At 36.1% G+C, this 21,389-nt stretch overlaps 1 long non-coding RNA gene and 1 pseudogene across 1 annotated transcript; both read left to right on the top strand.

The window, feature by feature from the left end:
• Window positions 1-6,760: 6,760 nt before the first annotated feature.
• Window positions 6,761-16,463, top strand: LOC120270774 (annotated as a pseudogene).
• On the top strand, window positions 8,628-11,868 carry LOC120270776. The gene is made up of 3 exons (XR_005539681.1): window positions 8,628-8,758; window positions 8,858-8,891; window positions 11,799-11,868. It is a non-coding gene; the product is annotated as an uncharacterized LOC120270776 (long non-coding RNA).
• Window positions 16,464-21,389: the final 4,926 nt, after the last annotated feature.

The following is a 21,389-nucleotide window of genomic DNA, read 5'->3' as shown; positions in this document are numbered from 1 at the left end:
AAGTTTAAAAGTTTTTATGATATTGTTTAAAGGTTTTGTTATAGTGTTTAACGATTTTCTAATAGTGTTTAATGCCTTTATGTTATCATTTACTTTGTCTGCTTAACGTTTAATTATATATAATATCATGTAACAATTGATAATATCGTTTAAATATTCTAAATATGGTCTTATTATATCCATTATCGTTTAACCTCGAGCTGTATCGTGTGGAAGAATGGCCATTGTGAGCACCACCAGCGACAAATTATACTGTAGCTTGAGGAAGCGAGATGGTCGTCGATGATGTGATGGGACGCTTTCGTATGCATAATACAAAGTCGGGAGCGAAAGAGCCCGTATCCTTACAAGAAGCGCCTCCATCACCCGGATCTCTTCTTGTTGTTTATGTCAAAGCGGGGACGGCCTTTACGTGAAACAATTATGGCTATGGTCGGGGATGTTGTCTGTGACTGCATGAAGTTCAAAGTTTATCATCCTCCGAGTAATCATGAATGACCACTTCCATGTCGTGCGTCACGGGACGATGATAAACAAGAATACGAGGCATTATTCTTTATGTCAGGAGATACGATAAGGGCAGCGTTGGACATGGTAAGCTCTTTAATTATGTCCGATTAATATCCGTTTGGTATTTAATCGGTATTCTAATCTCGACTTGCATATCTCAGACAGGGAATCTATTCGACCAATTGTGTGCCGATATGGAGTTCGGCGAGTCGGCGGCAAAAATAGCCCGCTCGTGTGCGACTTGGAAAACCCACGCCAAAAACAAGGAAGCGTCGATTACGCGAGTCTACGTCATCGCGGTTTATCGAGCAATTACTTTGGGGTGAGAAGTTACGGCCCACCAGGACGAGACGTTCCTTACCTCGAGTTGAGGTATGTTACCGGCATACTTAAGGAGGGAGGCGCGCGGTGTCCATGACGAAAGGGGTGCGTCACAAGCGGGTTAAATTTTGTTTTTGAAAGAACATGTCACTGTATATCTCAATATCAATTTTGTTTTCGAGTGTAAACTCGGACAAATTCAATTCATTGTTTTTTGTTTTCGAAGAACATGACTTGTATATGTAAATGTAAAATTTTTGTTTGTTTTGAATTGTAAAGCGAGGTTAAATTCCATTCGGTTTCATTTCATTGTTTAATTTTACGTTCTAATTGTGTACATTTCACTTTCATTGTTTAAATATACTATATATCGTTTAAACATCAGATTGAAATATTTCAAATTACAGTGTATCCGTTTAAAAATAACAACATCTCTGCTTTAAATAAATCGATTCATCGAAAAGAGTAAGAGTTTAAATATGGAAAGTTGCCGATCAATACACAATGTTTCTCTTTAGAAATATTTCAGATTAAGGTATGTTACCCGCATACTTAAGGAGGGAGGAGCGTAGGGCGTCCATGAGAACAGTTTAAATATGGCAGCCGCGTTCATTCAATTTCATTTCATTGTTTAATTTACGTTGTAATTGTGTACATTTCCGTTTCATTGTTTAAATATACCATATATCGTTTAAACATCAGTTGAAATATTTCAACTTCACGAGTGTATCCGTTTAAAATAACAATGTCTACATTTAAATACATTCAATTCGGGTTAAAGAGTAAGAGTTTAAATATGGAAAGTAGCTCGTCATTACACAATGTTTCCCACATCGTCGTCGGCTTATTTACAATGCCTGAGTCGGGCGATAGTTTCATTCTAAGATCAGTCGATTGTGACCCGGATCCATGGCGGTGGTACTGCATGTAACTTCGCCGGACATCAAAGCGCTTGCGACTCGATCCTCTTTTCGTCTAAGCCGCCCGGTAGCCTTCTCGTCCTGACGATGCATAAAGCGAAGCTCATGATTTCCGTCGAGGGCTATCATCGTCGGGTATGGAGAATATAGCTTCCTTATGCGCGGTTTTGTAATTGTCGACGGTGAAGTACCGCTAATAAATCGATGTGCGTTGGTGTGCACTGCGTTATTGTCTGCATAGCGTATTTCAGAGGATACCATAAACTTGTCACTTTCGAGCATGAACAAGTTTTGATGGCGAGATCTGAGATTCTTTGCTGTGGTCGATCGCCCAGTAGCGATCATCGATACTGACGACCAACCGCGAAGATTTTTGGGCGTCCTCAACGATGATCTCTAGCTTCAGAATGATATGCGGGCGTAAGTAGGGTCTCCCGTTTGTTACGCTTGCTCACTGTGGGTTACATAACATCGCATCAACTTGAACCCGACAAATAAGGTTAAACAAAAGGCGAGTGATGGTTAAATAATTCGTAAACATGTTTGAACATTATTGTAAATATTTAAACGAAAGGATTAATATTTAAAGTAAGATAAGTGTAATTAAACAAAGATTGAGAATGTTTAAAGGGTGACACTAAATGTTAAGTGTAAACCAACATTCGCAGACCTTATGGAGTCGACCATTTTTAAAGTCAGCGGTAAAATGACGTGCTTCCTTGATCCAAGCATTGAACGACTCGCGATGTTTGAATACATCTCACCCCTAGACGATCGCCTCCGAGCAGATAATTCGACCCGATGTGCCATATCCGGATTTGATTAATCAACCCGGTGATGAGCTGGGTGATGTGGCTGCGGTTCATTCACGGTATCATCGAAATCTTTAGCGAGTGGATGTCCACGCAATGCGGAAAGCATATAGACCGACACTCCTCCTCGATGCCTTCCCAAGTCTGACATTCTTTTTCATAAAATTGGCCTCCAAATGTCGAAGACAATATGCATGTGGCGACGAAGGGAAGACTCTCGCAATTGCGCTCACAAGGCCCTTGGACTGTCCGACCACGAAGTGTAATTATCTCATGATAATCTCCATCCTCGTATAAAGGCATCGCCCTAACTTAGATATGAACCAAGTCGATTGGCGTCGGTCTCGTTGTCGACTATCTAGAAAGGCGACGTGGAAAAAAACCATTGTTTCCATCTTTCCACCTGGCACCCGAGTGGTGTGCCCGATATTTTTCCCGGGGAGGTGTGTACTATCGAGACAGCAGCGGCACTGCAAGCCCTCTTGAATCCCACGATACATGTCTGAAAGAAAAGAATGCGTTTAAAAGCGATCAGCGTCTCTTTCCACGATCGCATGCACTGCTAGGGTTGTCTACGACCACCTTATCCACATACCAAAGCAAGCAGATCGTGGTACGGAGATGTCATAGTCGTCGAGACCACCGGGCATGCTCTTTTTCCCAACCAAGCACTTGTATGGTATGTGGACACCATGTTCCCGCTAACATGTCCTTACGAATGTCGATGGCCTGTATGCGAGGGCGATCCCTGAGCTTCGAATCACTCGTGCGCTAACCCGTTTTGGGACGTTTTTCGGATCGCGACGCGAACCTATGCCACCACCGCGAAAGTGTGTGACGGGTTGATTGTCTTGATTACGAAAGTTTTTTTGTTATACTCTTTTTGATGTATGAAGGCACGATGACAACCATCGGTGCATTCCATGGTCACTCGATGTTTTTCGTTCTTTATGAGTTGAAGTCAAAAATTCCTTTTGATTGCATGATTTGATACGTCCTTGAAATGTTCGACACCGTCAAAACGTTGTCTAATATCCAACGACAACACTTCAGAATGATCTGACGAGGAAGGAAAACATCCGCAGCGACGTCGGGGTCGCATCAGGGATGAGCTGAGCGCTCGCGAGAATCGAATTCCCCGCCAACACTTGATCGAATGAAAAAGATCAATATGTTAAGCGGAGAATATAATGTTTAAGTGATAATGACAATATTTAAGCGTTAAATTAAATATAGCGGTTAACTAATAACGTAGCGACTAGTACGATATGTTAACCCGATGTGCGGACATATTTAAACACTAATGACCCCGAGACAAGCTGGAACAATTAAAAGAGAAGGAACTTACTGACGAGTAAAACTACGTTTTCATTAGAGATACGCAATGGCACATTTTACGTCTCAGCGACAAGATCGATTCTGACACATTTGAAGATGGAGTGCCGTGACACATCCATTTGGAAGTCGACATCGTTTTCTATTAGGGCAAGCGGTTTTTGTATCCATACGGTGTGATGAACTTAACACGATAAGAGAAACTTCAAGACCTCATCGCTCACATATCTCATTAACACCAACTCCCAGAAGTACGGGCGTGAACATTGAGCACTTTTCCCTCCCGTTGAATCTAGCAATACCACAAAAACTCTCCGTAATATATCGGGCGAAAACCAAATCGTACAAACCAAATGAAATGAAGAACAAAAATAAGCCGAAGAAGAAGAAGAAGAAGAAGAAGAAGAAGAAGAAGAAGAAGAAGAAGATGTAAACAACAAACAGCAGTCGGATAAGCGAACAAAAAGTGCGATATATATATATCATTTGTCACGATGAAGACCAAAAAGTGCATAGAGGTTAGACTAGACGTGATGTGATTTGGCGGTATTTTTCCCTCCATCAGAAGGGCAAAAAAAGAAAAATATATGCCACTGTCACGATGGAGACGTATTGTCAGTCGCTCGACATGAGTATCTGTTTAACAAAGTCGAGTTTTTATGTTTAAAGCAGATACATATAGTGTTTAACATAACGATTACTGGTTTAAATAAAGTCTATATCATGTAAATAATACGTAAAACGTTTAAATATAGTGACTTAACTGCTTTTAAAAATATATGTTATTGTTTAAATTGAATGCTTTCACTGACATCGAGTTGAAGATGGGTACCTCCTGGGTCACTGTTTAAACATCTTTACGTATTTTCTTAAACACCGTTGTCATTGTTTAAAGAGTAACTTGAGTATTGTTTAACTTTTTCTATTGTTTACAATGACGTTCTTTTGTTTCTCACATTGTTTTTTACTAGGTCTCTGTTTAAATTTCAGAAGTTCACATTCAAATAAAACATTCGTTTACTGACATTTACAAAACATTTACAAAACATTTACAACATTTACAACATTTACAACATTTACAAGGACTTTGGATACTCACGACTCGACCCTCGTATAACGAAACAAGTGTCTGTACATTCGAATGCTCACAGCGGTTGCATAACATGCGCATCAACTTGAACACTGCACTGACGTACTAACATTAAAAAGGTTAAACAAACACATTCATGAAAAGGACTATTAATCAATGTGTCATGGTCGGACTTAAGCGAAGATACTGTTAGTTAAACATAGAACGACATAGTTGTACACTGGCGTAATGTTCTTAAGCGGTAACAAAAAGTCTCGAGTGATAAATATCAACCCCAGTCTTAAAGGATGTTTCTCGACCTCCCTCCTCTGAGAATCCTCCGCAATCACGCAATACGTGAAAACTTTCTTTTCTTACCCAAGTCGAAAAGCTCAGCTAATTGCTTACCCGTCATCCATCCCTGGAGAATCCTCCTGCATTCGAGCGATTATGCGAGCGTTTCGCTGGGCAAGAAAAAGATAGTTTAACTTGTTAGCGTGATTACGACTGATATCTCAAGATAAGGAAGGAGGTTCACGAAACATCCTTTTCGATAAGTGGTTGTCCATGGGAAGAGGAGGAAGAGGAGGGAGGATGATGAGGACGACGACGAGTGGTTAGTCCATGGGAAGGGTTGTTCACAGTTATTTATGGTGTGAAGTCCACAGCGGTGACTCTTCATATCCGAGAAAAAAATCAAACGCACAGTGGACCGACATTAACTAATTACAACGAACGGGTGTTCGGATATTTATGTTACCGTGCATAAGAATTAATGCCGTCATTAATTCTTATGCACGGGATACCATAACCTTGCCATCTGCCACGTGCCACCTGCCAACAATTCAGATCAAACGAAAAAGATCACCGTTTTACGTAGAGACTTTGATAATTTAAACGTTAATATGAAAAGTTATACATGTAAAGATAATGTTAAACGGAGATGACAAGTATTAAACGGATATGACAATTATTAAACATATTAGTAATATATTTAAACGGATAATAGCAAATAGTTAAACATTATTTAAAATATACAAAAAGATAACCATAAACGAGAAGAACTTTACAACGAAATGAACTCGTTTTCAAACGGAGACGACAATGACACATGCTCTGCCTCGACAATAAAATCGAATACAGCTCATTTGAAGATAAAGTGCACTTGACCAATCCGATAGAAATCAACTTCATTTTCTGTTGGAGAAACTGATTTATATATTTCGGGTATGATAAACTTCACCCGGACTACCACAAATGAGATGCCATAATAAACTCCCTGCATTGAATGGTCAAACCGATAGCAACAAAGAGATTCTCACCGTATTACGATAGCCGCTGAGCGAAGTCGAACAACTCAAATGAGGAGAAATGAGGAGAACAACAAGATGTAATGCAACTCCTATGCATTGTCTATCAGAAACCAAGCAAAAAGCCCTTGAAAAGGTTGAACATGATGTGATTTGGCGCTTTCCTTTCCCACCATTTTCAAGGCCAAAAATGGGATTTCACAACATGGACTCATTTGAAGTGAACGGTAGGGGGTAATAGGGAAGTTAAACACTAACGGAAGGGTTGTCCGGGGTGTGTAAAAGTAGGAGAGGGTTTTTGGGAAGTTTGAAAAATTACGAGGGGTGAACAGTAATTTTCCCAATAATAAATTATTAAATAAATAAATAAATTTAAAATAAGTTAAAATGATTATAAAATATTAAATAAAAACTATTTGAAGATTTAAGTTAAAAATCCAAAACTAATAACGAGATTTCTACAACTTTGTAGAGCAAGAGAATATGCGGTCGACTCACTTGCTCCTGGAAGAGCCCACCAGGATGGCCTCCATTCTTGAGCCTTCCAAGCCTTGTACGTGCTACCATCTTCTCTTCTTTTGTCTTCTCTTTCGTATTTATTCATTTATTTTCCTGCCATCTTTTGCCGATCCCCCGAGGCAGCAATTCATCTCGCTAAGCATAAGACGTCAGATGTTGGGATTTCCTCTTCTTTCGCGCTTCAATCTACCATGTCAATACTTGAAACAATTCCTGCTGCTTTGTTTAATTCCCTGCAGATTCTTTCCTGCGATGGCCAAAATCGTGGGGACACTTGGTCCCAAATCGCGATCTGTGGATGTGATCTCTTCCTGTCTCAAGGCTGGCATGTCGGACTCTGGTATGGTCTTTCCTTGATTTTTTTTTAAATTATTATTTTTATTAGCAGCTTTAATTGTGAAATGTAATGACAAACTTAAACCTCATTTTTGCAGTGGCTCGCTTTGACTTCTCGTGGGGGGACATGGATTATCACCAGGAAACACCGAGAACCTGAAGGCAGCCGTCAAGAGCACTAAGAAACTCTGCGCTGTAAGCCCCATTCTTCTCGGCCCCCATATCTATTACCTGATCAATGGCTTGTCTTTCCTCTGAACTTACTTGTCTTACCTTTTTTTTTTTATTTTTTTTATTTTTAAAAGATGGATAAACCACTTCAATTAAAATAACGAGAAACAACAGAAAACCTCCCCAAATCCGGGAGAGGGAACAAGCAGCGATAAACCACTAGGTGTGGTACCCAGCTCAAAACCAAAACAACAGTAATATTTTTTTTAATATCCATATCAAATTTCCCTAGAAGATCGCTATTTTGTCCTAGAATATATCTCTGTGCCTAACACAAATCCTTTCTCAGGTCGTGTTAGATACAGTAGGCCCTGAATTACAGGTTGCCAACAAAAGTGAGCATGCAATTTCATTAAGGCAGATGCATTTGTCACATTGACACCTGATCAACAGAAGGATCCTCTGAGTTGCTGCCTATAAATTTTGGCTGACTTTCAAAGGCAAGTAACATTGAGCTTCCAATGAAGTTAACTCACGGGGAAAAAATGAACAATGGCCATGATTGCCCATATTTTATTTATAGTAATCAAATGACATTTTCCCATAGTTGCCTTAATCATGACAAGATGATACTGCTGACATTTATATTTATGCTGTTGATTGTTATTATTATTATTATTATTATTATTCTTTTTTAAGTTTGAGCAATTGGCTTTGTAATATGGAAATACCAATTTTCTAGTTTCTCCTTGACATTAAAGTGCATCTATCTCTTCCTAGCATAACTATTCCGAGCAATCTATGCCACCATAATGATGGTGTATCATGATAACATCAAATGCCTTATATCAACTTCAGTGTCCAACTTACCACCATGAATAACAAAAAAGAGCATCCTGCCAAATCTATTTCATAATCTAGATCACACACTAAATCATTTAATAAAGTTACACTGATGTGTTTGACACTTTTAACATTTATGTGATTGTTGTAGGCAGTGATGCCTGGAGACATGATATTCATCGGCCAGTACCTATTTCTTGGAGCGAAACCACTTTAGTCTGGCTTGAGGTATAACTTCTATTGGCCCTTTTATTTTTTATTTTTTTGGTTTTGTTTTGTTTTTATTATTTTAAATTTGGTTGGCGTTACACTTGAGATGATACTAAACTTCTTTCCTATGCAAATGGGGGAGCTTGCCTTTGTTTGTTTTGATAATGGTTGGCCTTACCTTTCTGCCCTCACAAAGCTCAAATTGAAATAGTCTTTGTTATAGCCCAGTTTTTTTTTGCCCATTACTGTATCAGCCGTTACTGTAGTAACCAGTTATTATAGTAGGCCGAAAACTTTGTTAAAACATCAATCTTTTGTCTCCTCCAAACTCAATCTCACATTTATGAGGTGGAAACCCTAGCACTATGATCTTTCTCCACCTTTGGTTGTTGATTGTTATAGGTAAGTGAATCTTAGTTTTCCTTAATTTTTTTTTATGCAATTGTTGATCTTAACCCTAGATTTGGTCTCCATCTTTTTCCTCTTTTGGTTTCTTCCTAGATCATTCGAAGTAAGGGGAAGGAAGAGATTTCAGGTGAGTGGGCTAACCTAATCGTTGTTGGTTTCTTTTAACTCTTGTATGATGTATTGGTTTGCTTTTGAGATGATTTTGCATAATGATGTTGGAACTCTTATTTTGTCTTGTTGGAGTATCATACCAAGTTTAATTGGGAGATCTACATGAATTTACTTAATGATTTTTATTAGATATTCAAGGTTTTGTTTATACATTTTGGCTCATTATTATTCTACTTGTCAAGATTCATTTTGTGTGGTATAGCAAACACCATGCTTGATGTTAGTTTTGGTTTATGAAAATTGAAGACCTTTGGGAGTTAGATTCAATGTGATTTATGTGCAAGAATTTAGTGGATCTCATGTATTAAATGGGGTGATTTTCCCATTTTGGGTGGAACAAAAATACTTGAAGAATGACTTATGTAAATGGATTGTATTCATGTATTATGCTCGAAGTGATGTGTGGATAGTCGGTCATTGCATGCAAGATGTTTGATGAAATGCTCTTGACTATTTAATGTGAGCAATTGTCAATTGATTCTTAGAATATGATATGAGTTTATGGATTGTTGGAGATGATGTTTGTGTGAGTTTTATATTAATGTTAATGGCATGGGTATATATGCTTTTATGAGGTGTGTTTGAATTGTTATTATAGATTGGTAGGTTGGTGTAAGAAGACTTTAGTTTCCCTATATCTATATTTGGAATGGAAAATTGTCCTAGGTTTGTCAAATTGAAAAGTTGGCGAGTTTACTTTGGTGTTATTGCATCTTTGTTATTGGAAAGGATTGATGTATGTAAATTGGTCATTATTGGTTATGTTGGAACTCATGTGTGAATATTTGAATAATGCATGCCAAGTGTTTGACATAATGCTTTGAGAATTAATTGTAAGCAATGACCCTATGATTATGGCATGGGTGGTGAAAATGATATCTTTAATGAAGTGAATGCGTGTTTAGAGGAATTTTTATGGTTGTATAAATTTTGGATGAATGTTTAAAATCATACCTTTCAATTGATTGTGAAACCTTTGAAAATGATATCTCATATGCTTGCATGAATTGAGTCAAGAGAGTTGGTTTGAGACTAGATGAATATCTTGATATCTGGAAATGATAATGAGATGACTGGAAATTGTGGCCTAAATTCGAAGGTCATAGAAGCAGAATTTGTAGAGGACTAAAATTGAAGAGTTGTAGTGAATTGTTTAATCTTTCTACCTGCCAAATCTCGTATTTGTTGGACATATATTCTATGAAATACGATCCATTCAAGTTGATATGCCCTGGAGGCATTACTGTGTAGACCTGTAGATTTAGAGGCAAATTCCGGACTCACTAAGTGCAATTAGACAAAGTGCCTAGTATGAAAAATATTCCTTATCACCTTAACTTTCAACCTGCAAAATTTCAAGTTTATTGGATTTGTAGATTATGAGTTATGGTCTATTAAAAAGGGTTTGCGCAGGATGATGTTTCTATGCAGAATTATCAGATTTAGAAGGTTTTTTTTCCTCATTCTTGGAGGCTGAATTTGGGAAGAATTAAACAAGAAAAATGTTCAAGATTGTCCTAGGTTTGTTTCTACAAAATATCTTTGCATTTGATTGTATGTTTTTGGAGTTGAGTTATGGAATGAGGCATGTTTAGAAGTGTTTTTATGCAGAGAAGTGTGGCAAAGTAAATTTACAGAGTGAATTGTGTAGGGCTCAATACCTTGTGATTTCTGAATATGTTGAAGCCCTGTGTGTCATCAAAAGAAAACATAAGGTGATTTGTAAAGATGGAGAAAGGATATGTGAGGAAAACTCTGTCGAGGTCTTAAGAAATTACGTAATTATTATTTTTTAAGTATTCATATGAGGCTATTACAATTATATTATACTAGTGGTAGCTGAAATCTTGAATGAGAAAGATAATAAGCTAAGTTTTTATCTTGCAACATATCTTTACCTTGGCTTCCGTGTATATTTAGATTGTTAAGCATGATTGATGGGTGTGAGGTAGATGTATGCTTGTAATCAATCTTTGATCATGGGAATCTTGAGGTTATATGTATTGGAATAGTTGGAATTGTAGATTTTATCAGTCATGTAATTTTGTGTTGGAGTGTGCATTTGCCTGTTCTGTTATTACCCTGTTTTGCTCAAATTTAATCTCGCTTATTTATTTATTCGGGTATACAATAGTTTTACGCTTCATTTTCAAGAATGATCGGTATATATTAATGATTTGATAATTTATTTACTAAATTCTTTATTTAATTTTTGTTTATTTACTTATTCCCCTAAAGTGGGGTTTTGAAATTTTGAATTTTTGTCTATTTGAATATTTGAGAAAATTATGTGAACATTCGGTATTTCGAATTCAAGTTTTTGTTTGGAATGTTTTAGTCTCTAAATGAATTGTACTCAACCTTGTCAGTGGGGGTTTAATACTGACCTTGTCGACAAGAATTTCTGTAAAATCGATGCTATAGTTTGTACTGTGTCCATTCGGTGGTAAACGACCATCTGATACCATGTCCTTTCGGTAATAATAAACGGGCATCTGATACCTTGTCCGTTCGGTGATAATAAATGGCCATCTGTTATCTATAGTAAGTTTGGAGACATTTTGTTTGAAATCATGTCTAGAAGTTTCTATATTTCCAAGATTTGTATTTCTAGAGTTTGTATTTAGTTAATGGCGATATTGAGAAATGTTTGCAAAGTTGTGCATTGGAAACTTATGTTTACGTATTCGTACTTGTACATGGTTTCCTGCCTAAGTTTATTTACTTGTGGTTTTTACTGATGTTTTGGAAAGGTTTGACTAAGCTTTTTCTGTATTTGAAAGTGTTCCAAAGTTTTCCACCTATTTTTACCCCACTCACTGAGTAACCAAGTTACTTAGCCTCTCTTATTCTATATTTTCAGGTACTGGACTCTAAGGTTATTGTGCTTAAGTCTAGTGATGTTCAGCCAGTGCTAGGATGAATCAACTAGGGTTGTCGCTTTTCCGAAATTTTTCTGAAAATACTCTTTCTTTTAAATTATTGTATAATATTAAGTTGTAAAATACTTTTGTAACTTCATTTGTTTATTTTGTATCTTCTCTGAATCAGGTTCTGAGGCCTTGCAGACTTATGAGGTTCACATCCTGTGGGTCTGCGGCCGTTTGTTCGCTCGTCGGGTCCAATCGGGCTGGGTTTGGGGCGTGACAGTCTTACTTCAAACCAGCTCTAACTTGAAGAAGCTTTATCTTTATTAGAGTAACCAATAGTCTCACATTGTTAATTTAGTGAATTTGGATATGGATATTTAAGCATGGGGTTTTCATCCTATCAGCTTAAGATTTAGATTGAATTGAGTTCGGATAATGTCTGCTTTGCTTAGACGCTTTGCTATGTATTCAATTTACATTGATGTTGTAGGTTGCAGAGTTGAAAGGGTTGGTGTGGTCTGTGTGATCAAGAACACTGCTACTTTAGCTGTATCTTTGTTCAACTCTTTCAGATGCTGACAAAGATGTACATGCTGCATTTCTATAATATATTCTTTCAACTCCAAAATAAGGGGTACTTATGCTTAATTCGTACTGGTAATAATGAATCATTGTGTAAAGTCTTTCCTATCACCTGTAATCATGTTCACAATAAATATTTGTGAATAATTCTCATATTAGGTTGTCTGCTTTTGGTGCAAGGCTATATGCACTATTGATATTAGATGTTTGATGTGACCACCTAATTCGTTTTCTTGGTAATCATATAATACTGCAGTTGTGGTTATGGTACAATAAATTGGCTCACTGCTTTTATTTCAATGGTGTGCATTATCTTTTTAATTTTTTTTACTTATTAAATGTTTTCTGTTTTACTTGATCTTCTATTACTCCCTTCAGGTTATAAGTAAATGGGGTGTTAGGAATAGTATTGACTTCCTCTCATTATCTTATACAAGGCATGCAGAAGATGTTCGCCAGGTTGGTACAATTCACTTTCTTAATGTCTCGTCTGTTCTGCATTCTCTAGCTGTACCAATAGGAGAAATTGACTGTTCTTCTTCATTTCAGTTATCTTTTTAAAACACATATGGCCTGGCACTGGCATGCTTTGTTCATCCAGACTTCTAATTTGACAATACGGATTTTTTTGTCAAAGGACAAGCACGTGAGTTCCTCTCAAAGTTGGGTGATCTTCATCAGACACAAATATTTGCAAAAATTGAAAATGTAGAGGTAATAAAATAGTTAATGACGTGATTTCTTCATCAGTTTTGCAATATATTTTAATGTTTCCCTCTAGCAGGGATTAACACATTTTGATGAAATCTAACAAGCTGCAGATGGCAAAATCCTTTCATGTGGGAATCTTGGAATAGATCTTCCACCAGAGAGAGGAAGGAAGTTCTGTTTCGGATTATGAACATACTGATGCAATTACCAGTTGACATTTTACTTGTTTGCTTGTTAATTTTGTAATATTATTTAATATTGTTGAACAACCTCTAACCAAGTATCTCTCCCAGTCATAAGTATCAGTTGAGTTTGAACTACAGCTAAAGCTTCCTTGAAACCTTAGTGCAGCAGGTAGTTGAACTTTGAACCTAAGTATTCATTTTGCTAATTACAGGTTTATCCATGTATAGCTCTGTTTTGTATTTGAATCAAACCTGTTTGTGTAGCTAGTTGATCTTGTGTGCAGCTATAATACACTAATAAGCAGATGCTTATGCAATTGTCTAAACACTTGTTTGGCTGCATATGGCATTTACAAAATGCGATATTTACATGCTACTTATGGTAGACTTCCTGGTATAGTGTCTCTTCAATTTATAAACTTGACAAACAAGTGTTAATTTTTGGTTTTGTTGCCACCTTTGACTATTTCGGCGGACCTGATTTTGATGGTAGCCTTCTAGGTTTAGTCTGACTTTATCTTTATTGAGTCCCTGCCTCTCCAACTGATGGACATTATATAGTGTGAAGCAGTCCCGGATTGTCAGTAATTTCTGAACATATAATTAAGCTCCTGCCTATGTCTCATGTGGAACTGATGGAATTTTGTTGGTGGATAAATCAATTGCAGCTTTAACCATATAATTTTTCTTCACATAGGTGTTTTTATTTCAAAAGGCTGCTGTCTATAAGTGCAACATGGCTGGAAAGCCTGCAGTTATCAGCCGTGTGGTGGACAGCATGACTGACAACTTGAGTCCAACTCGTGCAGAGGCAACTGATGTAGCCAATGCAGTTCTTGATGGTATTCCTAATTTTAATTTTTTCCATTTCCTTCTTTAAATTGACCACAAGTAACATAAGAACCACCTATCATTCACAGAACTTCAGATTTTACAACTTCAAAATGTTGCTTGAGTTTAGGAAGTGATGTGATTCTCTTGGGTGCTGAAATTCTTCAAGGATTATACCCTGTTGAAACTATTTCAATTGTGGGAAAAATTTGTGCAGAGGTAAACTATGTCCTTGATGTTGATGCTATGCTTTAAAATTTTTCCTTTATTTTGCTTGATAACTTGTGAAAGCCATGAAGATCTTCTGTGGTAAAGTGTAACTAAATATGCTTATCATCAACTATTTCAAAATGTGAAAAAGGTTAGAAGTTGAATCAAAAAAGTTTTAGGGGTTATTTTGGAAGCATGGTTTGTTAGTATCAAAACCGACAGGAAAGGGTGAATATTATCTGTGTCAATTTTGTTAAGTGAGGGTAGTGCGTATAGAGAGACATTATCCTCTTATGGAATGCCATCTTGTGTGAAGCAGGTCAGAGACTTAAACTCCGTACTTTTTGTCAAAATGAAACTTCACTGTTTTTTGTTCAATGAGTGAATTAGACTTGGTTTGAGATAGGTTGTTTCAGTGGGAACTTATTTGATTTTCATATGTTTAAGGTTAAAGGAACCTATTAACCTATGGTGGATTCCAACAATATTATTTCGGTGGAATTGCACTGGCTATGATCGAGTTTAGAATACTGGCATCTACAGATAGTCTGATTTCATTTTCTCTGCCATATGGAAGTTGGATATCAGTCATTAATGATAGTCAACATTGGTTAGCGTGCACGATATTTGAGTTTGTACCTTCCTATGGTGGATTCCAACAATATTATTTTGGTGAAAAATTACATCTGCACTATAAGGAGGTCAACATTTGCTTGTGTTGTCTTGGCATTCTTTTTGTGGTTATGCCAACTATTCTGATACATGTTGACTATTTTTTCTGTTAAGAAGATGCAGAGCCATCTTACATAGTTCTGCTTATTTTAGAGTTTTTGGCCATTCATTTCATTCTGCAAAATTGCAGGCCGAGAAGGTTTTTTAACCAAGATTTGTACTCCAAGAAAACTGTGAAATATGTTGGCAAACCAATGACCCATTTGGAGTCTATTGCTTCTTCTGCAGTACGTTTCTGCCTTCCCCATTCACGTTCATAGTATACTCCAATGCTATTTGAATAGATGCATATTGTCCTTTTAAAGGAATAAACTCACATGTTGATGAATCTAAAATTTGCTCATGTTTATTTTCAGCATGACCACCACTTAAGGTACGTGCAGCAATCAAAGTTGAAGCTTCTGTTATCATTGTCTTCACTTCATCTGGAAGGGCTGCAAGGTGCCTGTGTTTTTCAATCAATGTTATGTTCTCTGTGTTCTTTTTAACTGTTGCAAGTGAATGAAGTTTGTTGTTTACTTTCTATCTCTATAGTTTTCAAATGTATCTTTTCTTGTGAGATGCAGATTAATTGCAAAGTGTAGGCCGACAATGCCATTATGCCAGTACTATGTATAGTCATCCCACGCCTCAATACAAACCAGCTTCGCTGGAGTTTCACTGGGGCATTTTTATACTCGTACACCCGCCATACCGGAACATCGGCCAGTAATCGTTTTGAAGTTCCGGTGAAGTATGTATGTGGGCTGCGTTAAACTGTGCTTGGGTTTAATTATAATATATGTGCATAGTATGCTTATTGCTGCCGTTATTTAAACAGTTTCTAATATATCAGCTCCAGCGGCATACTATTTTGCTCTTCTTTTATCCTATTATTTTAGTGGTGTATATGACATTAGGAGGCCACATTAGTTATTGATTAGCAGAAGCTGTATCCTGAATGGTATATTTTTATGGACAGGCTAGACAGTCACATATAGTTAGAGGCCTATTCCCCATGCGTGGAGATCCACGGGATCCTGTGAGTATCTGTCTCGTAACCCAAACTTCTATGTCTATTCTGTTCGGAGTTTTTTCTTGTTCTGAAAGTTCGTTGTGGAGAGCTCTCCATTGATATTTGAGACGATTGGAGGCGGGCGGTCTTCGCTCTTGTTTGTCAGTTATTATTTAGCCGTACCTCAAAAACCCAAGTCTGACTTTGTACTGTGCATGCAGGCTGAATCTACCAGTGGCACAAACGATTCAGTTTTGAAGGTTGCCCCTTGATCATGGCAAGGCCTCAGGCGTTATAAAGTCTCACGATCGTTGTTTGCCAGAAACTGGGTGATGCTTCGGTTGTGAAGATCATCGAGTTAGAAGTTTAAGATATGTTTAAGAGCAATTAAGTTATTCCCTTTTTCTGGAGTAACCCTCTTTGGGGGCTGGGAGATTTTGATAGAAACAAACTTAAGGAGATCTTCTATAATTTCGCACGTGAGGGGTTATTTCTTGGTTTCGCCCAGTCATTAATAACTTGATTATTTTTAGATAATAGTAGATAGAAACAACGCTCAATGCTTTCATGCTTCAGGACCTATGATGACTGATTGAATGTTTTGTAATTGAGGGGTTTTAACCATATATATATATATATATATATATATATATATAGTGATATATAAATAAGTATTTTATTTATTTATTTATTTTTTTAAAAATTCATTGTTTATCTTTGAGGCCATCTAATTTTATTGTGCAGTGTATAGTTTGTGTTAATTACGGTAAATTAGTAATCAAAATGGAATTTAATTATGTGTATGTTATGCATCCATGCGATCAAAGTGAAAATGGAGTTGGGTGGGTGAGTTTTTTTTTTTTTTTATTGATATATTTGTTTGAATTATGCTAGTTTACTCTTTAATAATAGGAAAAAGTAAATATAAAGTGGATAAATCATACATGCATTAAAAGAAATAGAATAACAGAGTCGAAAGACTACTTGGAGCAATCAAAATACAAATTGACAGCATCCACTAAGAGTGGAACTTAGACTATTACAGAAACAACACAACTAGATGCAAAATCAAAAACAGAAAGAGTAGACGTGGTCGATGTCTCCTCAAGCTTGTACCTCTTTGCACTTGGAACTGCATCCACCCATGATAGAAGTATATGGCATATTTTAAAACATAATGAAGATAATGACATTGTAGCGGAATTGAAAATGCAATTATTTCTTCCTAGCCAAATTAACCAAATAATTGCCCTTACTAATAACAAGCACGTAGCCTATGTGCACTACTTAGACCTCCTGCGCCAAGTTCCTCACATGTCAAAACTAGACGTTGGGGCTCTTTAGAAACCTAGGATTCATGCAAAATGACTCTAGATGGATATAACAATAGGACATTTGAAAAAGAGGTGGTCCATCGACTCAATTCCCCTATGGTAAATGTTATAGGTGGCCATGGCTAATTTATTATAGCCTCTGGCAAATAGATTATCTAGGGTGAGGATTTTGTTGTCCTAGGCAAGCCAGAGGAACGCATTGATCTTTCGAGGACAAAGGCGTTTGAAAATGAGAGGAGTCACTTTGCACCATGTCCCTCTGTCACTTAGAAACTTATAAAACGATTTGACTGAGAATTTCCCATTTGAGGTTAGCTTCCAAGCTTTGTAATTAGACCTTTTTGGTGATAAGCAGGTTAAGTTGAATTTGAATAGCGTCCAACATCTCATCTGAACTTCGGAAGAATGTCCTGGAAAGACCTGAAGTATTCATACACCATGCATAAAAGGTGTCACCAATTTGGCAAATTCAGTTTGTCAGATGTGTTTCGGGGATTGCCCAACATACCAATTGTCTAACCAAAATAGAGTGACAGCGCCATTGACTATATGATAGATTAAAGTCAAAAAAATATTTAGCGATGGTTGGATACCGTGTTAGAAAAAAAAAACTCTTTCTACATGTCTGGAAAAGAACAACTATGAAGGAGTGTGCTGGAAGTAATTAGATTGTATGGGTATCCTCCCATACCGGTCTATGTTTTGGATATATTTCCACCCTGTAATTAAAAATTACTTTTTTCTTTTATTATCTTTTATCATCTTCTATTTGGAGTTTTAAATAGTGTTAATTTTATTTTGGTTTAATTACTCTCTTGGTCCTTAAAGAAGTATATATTTTTTTCAGCCCTTTTGTGCCCTCTACGTTTTCCAAAATTAGATGCTGTTTGGTTCAAGGGAATGGAATTTGATAGGAATAAGATAGGAATAAGAATAAGGGGGAATGGATTAGGAATAAAAGAAAAACTGTGTTTGGTTTGAGGGTATGGGAGAGTAATTCATTGGGAATAAAAAAAGTAAAAAAAAGAAATATGTGGGAAATGTCTTTTATGCCCTTATCAAAAGAATATTAAATAAATAAATATATTAGTTAATAATATTATTTTATTTCCAATATATTACCATTATTGCTATATTTTAAATCTTTTTTATTTTGTATAATTAATTTTACTATTAATCTTCATTATTATTATTTTGTTTTTAACAATTATATTATTTGTATTTTTATTATTTTATAATTAATTTGATTTTTTTATTATTATTGATTTTTTTACAATATTATTTTATTTTTATTATATTATTATTATTATTATTATTGTAATATTGTTTTATTTGTAATATATTATCATTATTACTTTTTTATAATCGTATCAACATTTTTTTTAAATATAAATATACAGCTGTGATATAATGTTATCAACATTATTACTTTTTTGTAATATATTATCAACAGCTGTGATATTTTCCATATCATCTTCTTCTTGTTCCTCCAAGTTCAAATTATCAATTTCATCTTCGGCGGGGTCTTCTGCCATCTCCCTCCTAATAAAATTATGTAATAGGCAACACGCGTTGATGATACGTCGTTGAGTGATTATACTATAGAAACTTGGACTGGATAAAATTTTCCACCGATTTTTTAGAAGACCAAATGCCCTCTCGATCACATTTCTCGCACTTGCATGTTTCATATTGAAAAATTCTTGAGGTGTGCGTGGTTGATGTCCATCAGCCCAGGCACTTAAGTGATAACGTTGCCCTCGAAATGGAGCAAGAAAACAAGGACAATTTGCATATCCAGCATCCACTAAATAGTAGAAACCTAACAAATGTAAAAAAAAAACACAATTCATTTTATGGACCGTTGTGTTAGTAATATTAGATAGGCAAAAATAATTTTAGATGCACATCTTATTTACCATTAGGAACTCTCAACCCATTAGGCTTCATTATGGCATTCCTAAGAACTCGACCATCATGAGCTGAACCTTCCCAACCAGATAATACATATGTAAATTGCATATCTTGATCACAAACACCGAGTACGTTAGTTGTTATTTCAGACTTTCTTGATCTATATCTTGGACGATCAGCTTTAGGCACATTTACACGGATGTGTGTGCCATCCAACGCTCCTAGATAACACTCTGATCGAAAAAAATGTCACTTACAAAATATAAATAAAACCAAAAAGGAAAAAGTTAAATTATTTACCTTAAACCACTTCCACCTAAAGTCAGTTGAGTTTTCAGGTACAGGTTCTGGTTTTTTCAATAGAACACCGTGGCAAAGAATGTCTGACTTCAACACAGCATGGAAATGTCGGCTAACTGTTTCTCCGGATCGGACGAAATCAAATTTAATTATCCTATTCTTAACATGATGTGCTATAATGTTAAGAAACATTGCAGTCATTTCTTGGACCCCGACATTTACAGTGCCTCGCAACCCACCAGTAGTAGTTAGTAATTGGCACAAATTATGGAAACACCGTCGGTCCATACGCAACTTATCGACGCATTTTATATCGCTTTCATAAACCACGCGGTAAAGGTATTCTTGTTGTTTACGGCGCCGTGTAGATGTTGATTCAATTTCCCGCCGAATAATTTTATTTCTATGGTTTCGTTGCTTGATTGCACATGTGGCTATCATGAGGCTTAGTACGTAGATGTAACACATAATCATTGTAGCATATCGTTGAAGTTGTTTAGTATTCTTCATATCTAAATAACAATCACATGCATAAAAGTTTAGTTAGTCATTACCATTGTATTTGTGTGCATTTGTGTGGCAAGACTTCATTAAATACTAATTAAAATATTTTTCATATCTAGAATTTCATCTGAGAACAAAGCTATTATTTAATTAGAGGAGTAATTAATCACCATCATATCTCATGTACTTTCTAATTGATTATAATTAATTATATTCACATTAAATTGGTCTTATATGGATCCACGTGCAATGCTATTGATCATGATTTAATGAGTAAGTGGGAAACACATATGCAAACCATTATAATAAAGAAATATAAATTTGGTGAAGACTCTTGTTAATCAGAATCCATCCAAAGGCAGAATAAATAAATTTGATTATAATTAATTATATTTACATTAAATTGGTCTTATATGGATCCACGTGCAATGCCATTGATCCTGATTTAATTCATGAGTAAGTGGAGTCAAGGAAAACAAAGAAATGAACATGCAATGTCTTTTTGCTTGTTTTAGAAAGCATAAGATTGGCAGTATACCATTTTCACCAGGTGTGAGATAACAAGATAAGTAACATGCACAAGTAGCCATGACACCAATATACTAAATACATGCACAAGTAGCCATGGCACCAATATACTAAATACATTGCACCAATATACATTAATTACACAATCAATTATCAATATACTAAATACATGACACCAATATACTAAATACATGACACCATAAACCATAACAAATAGGTGAAAGCCACAAAGAAATTAATAAAACTAGCATGAAGGAAGTTGGCATGCACAAGTAGCCATGGCACTAATTGAAACTTTAGTTTGGCATCAAGTTAAACCTTGGATCATGCAGTAGTATTTTTATTGCTTTTTGGTAATTGAGAGGAACACAAAAAAGTCCCTCCTGTCCTCAAAGAGAACTAGAGGACCAAGATTTCCTTCTCACTTCATGGCTGTATTTTCCTACCACACATTATAAACAAGTTGTACAAAAAAATGAAATCTTCTTCCATCCCCAAACTCTAGATAAGACAAATATATATATGCATAAAGCCTAGATAAGACAAATATTTATGCAATGTTTGGAAGTAAGCTAGTCATCACAAATGCTGGATATAGAAACATAGGAACAAGAACATTAGAAGAAATGGGGAAAGCAAACAAGTAAATTCAAAGCATTAATTCTATCGTTGCAAAATAAGTTAGGATGTAGTGCTGGCTATTCTAAAATAATTCTATAGTTGCAAAATAAGTCATGATTAATTTCCTTAAAAGAATCA

This window comes from Dioscorea cayenensis, chromosome 10, assembly GCF_009730915.1.
Source record: "Dioscorea cayenensis subsp. rotundata cultivar TDr96_F1 chromosome 10, TDr96_F1_v2_PseudoChromosome.rev07_lg8_w22 25.fasta, whole genome shotgun sequence".
Classification (NCBI taxonomy): domain Eukaryota; kingdom Viridiplantae; phylum Streptophyta; class Magnoliopsida; order Dioscoreales; family Dioscoreaceae; genus Dioscorea; species Dioscorea cayenensis.
Note: the sequence above shows the minus strand (reverse complement) of the source record. Positions and strands in the feature narration are given on the sequence as shown.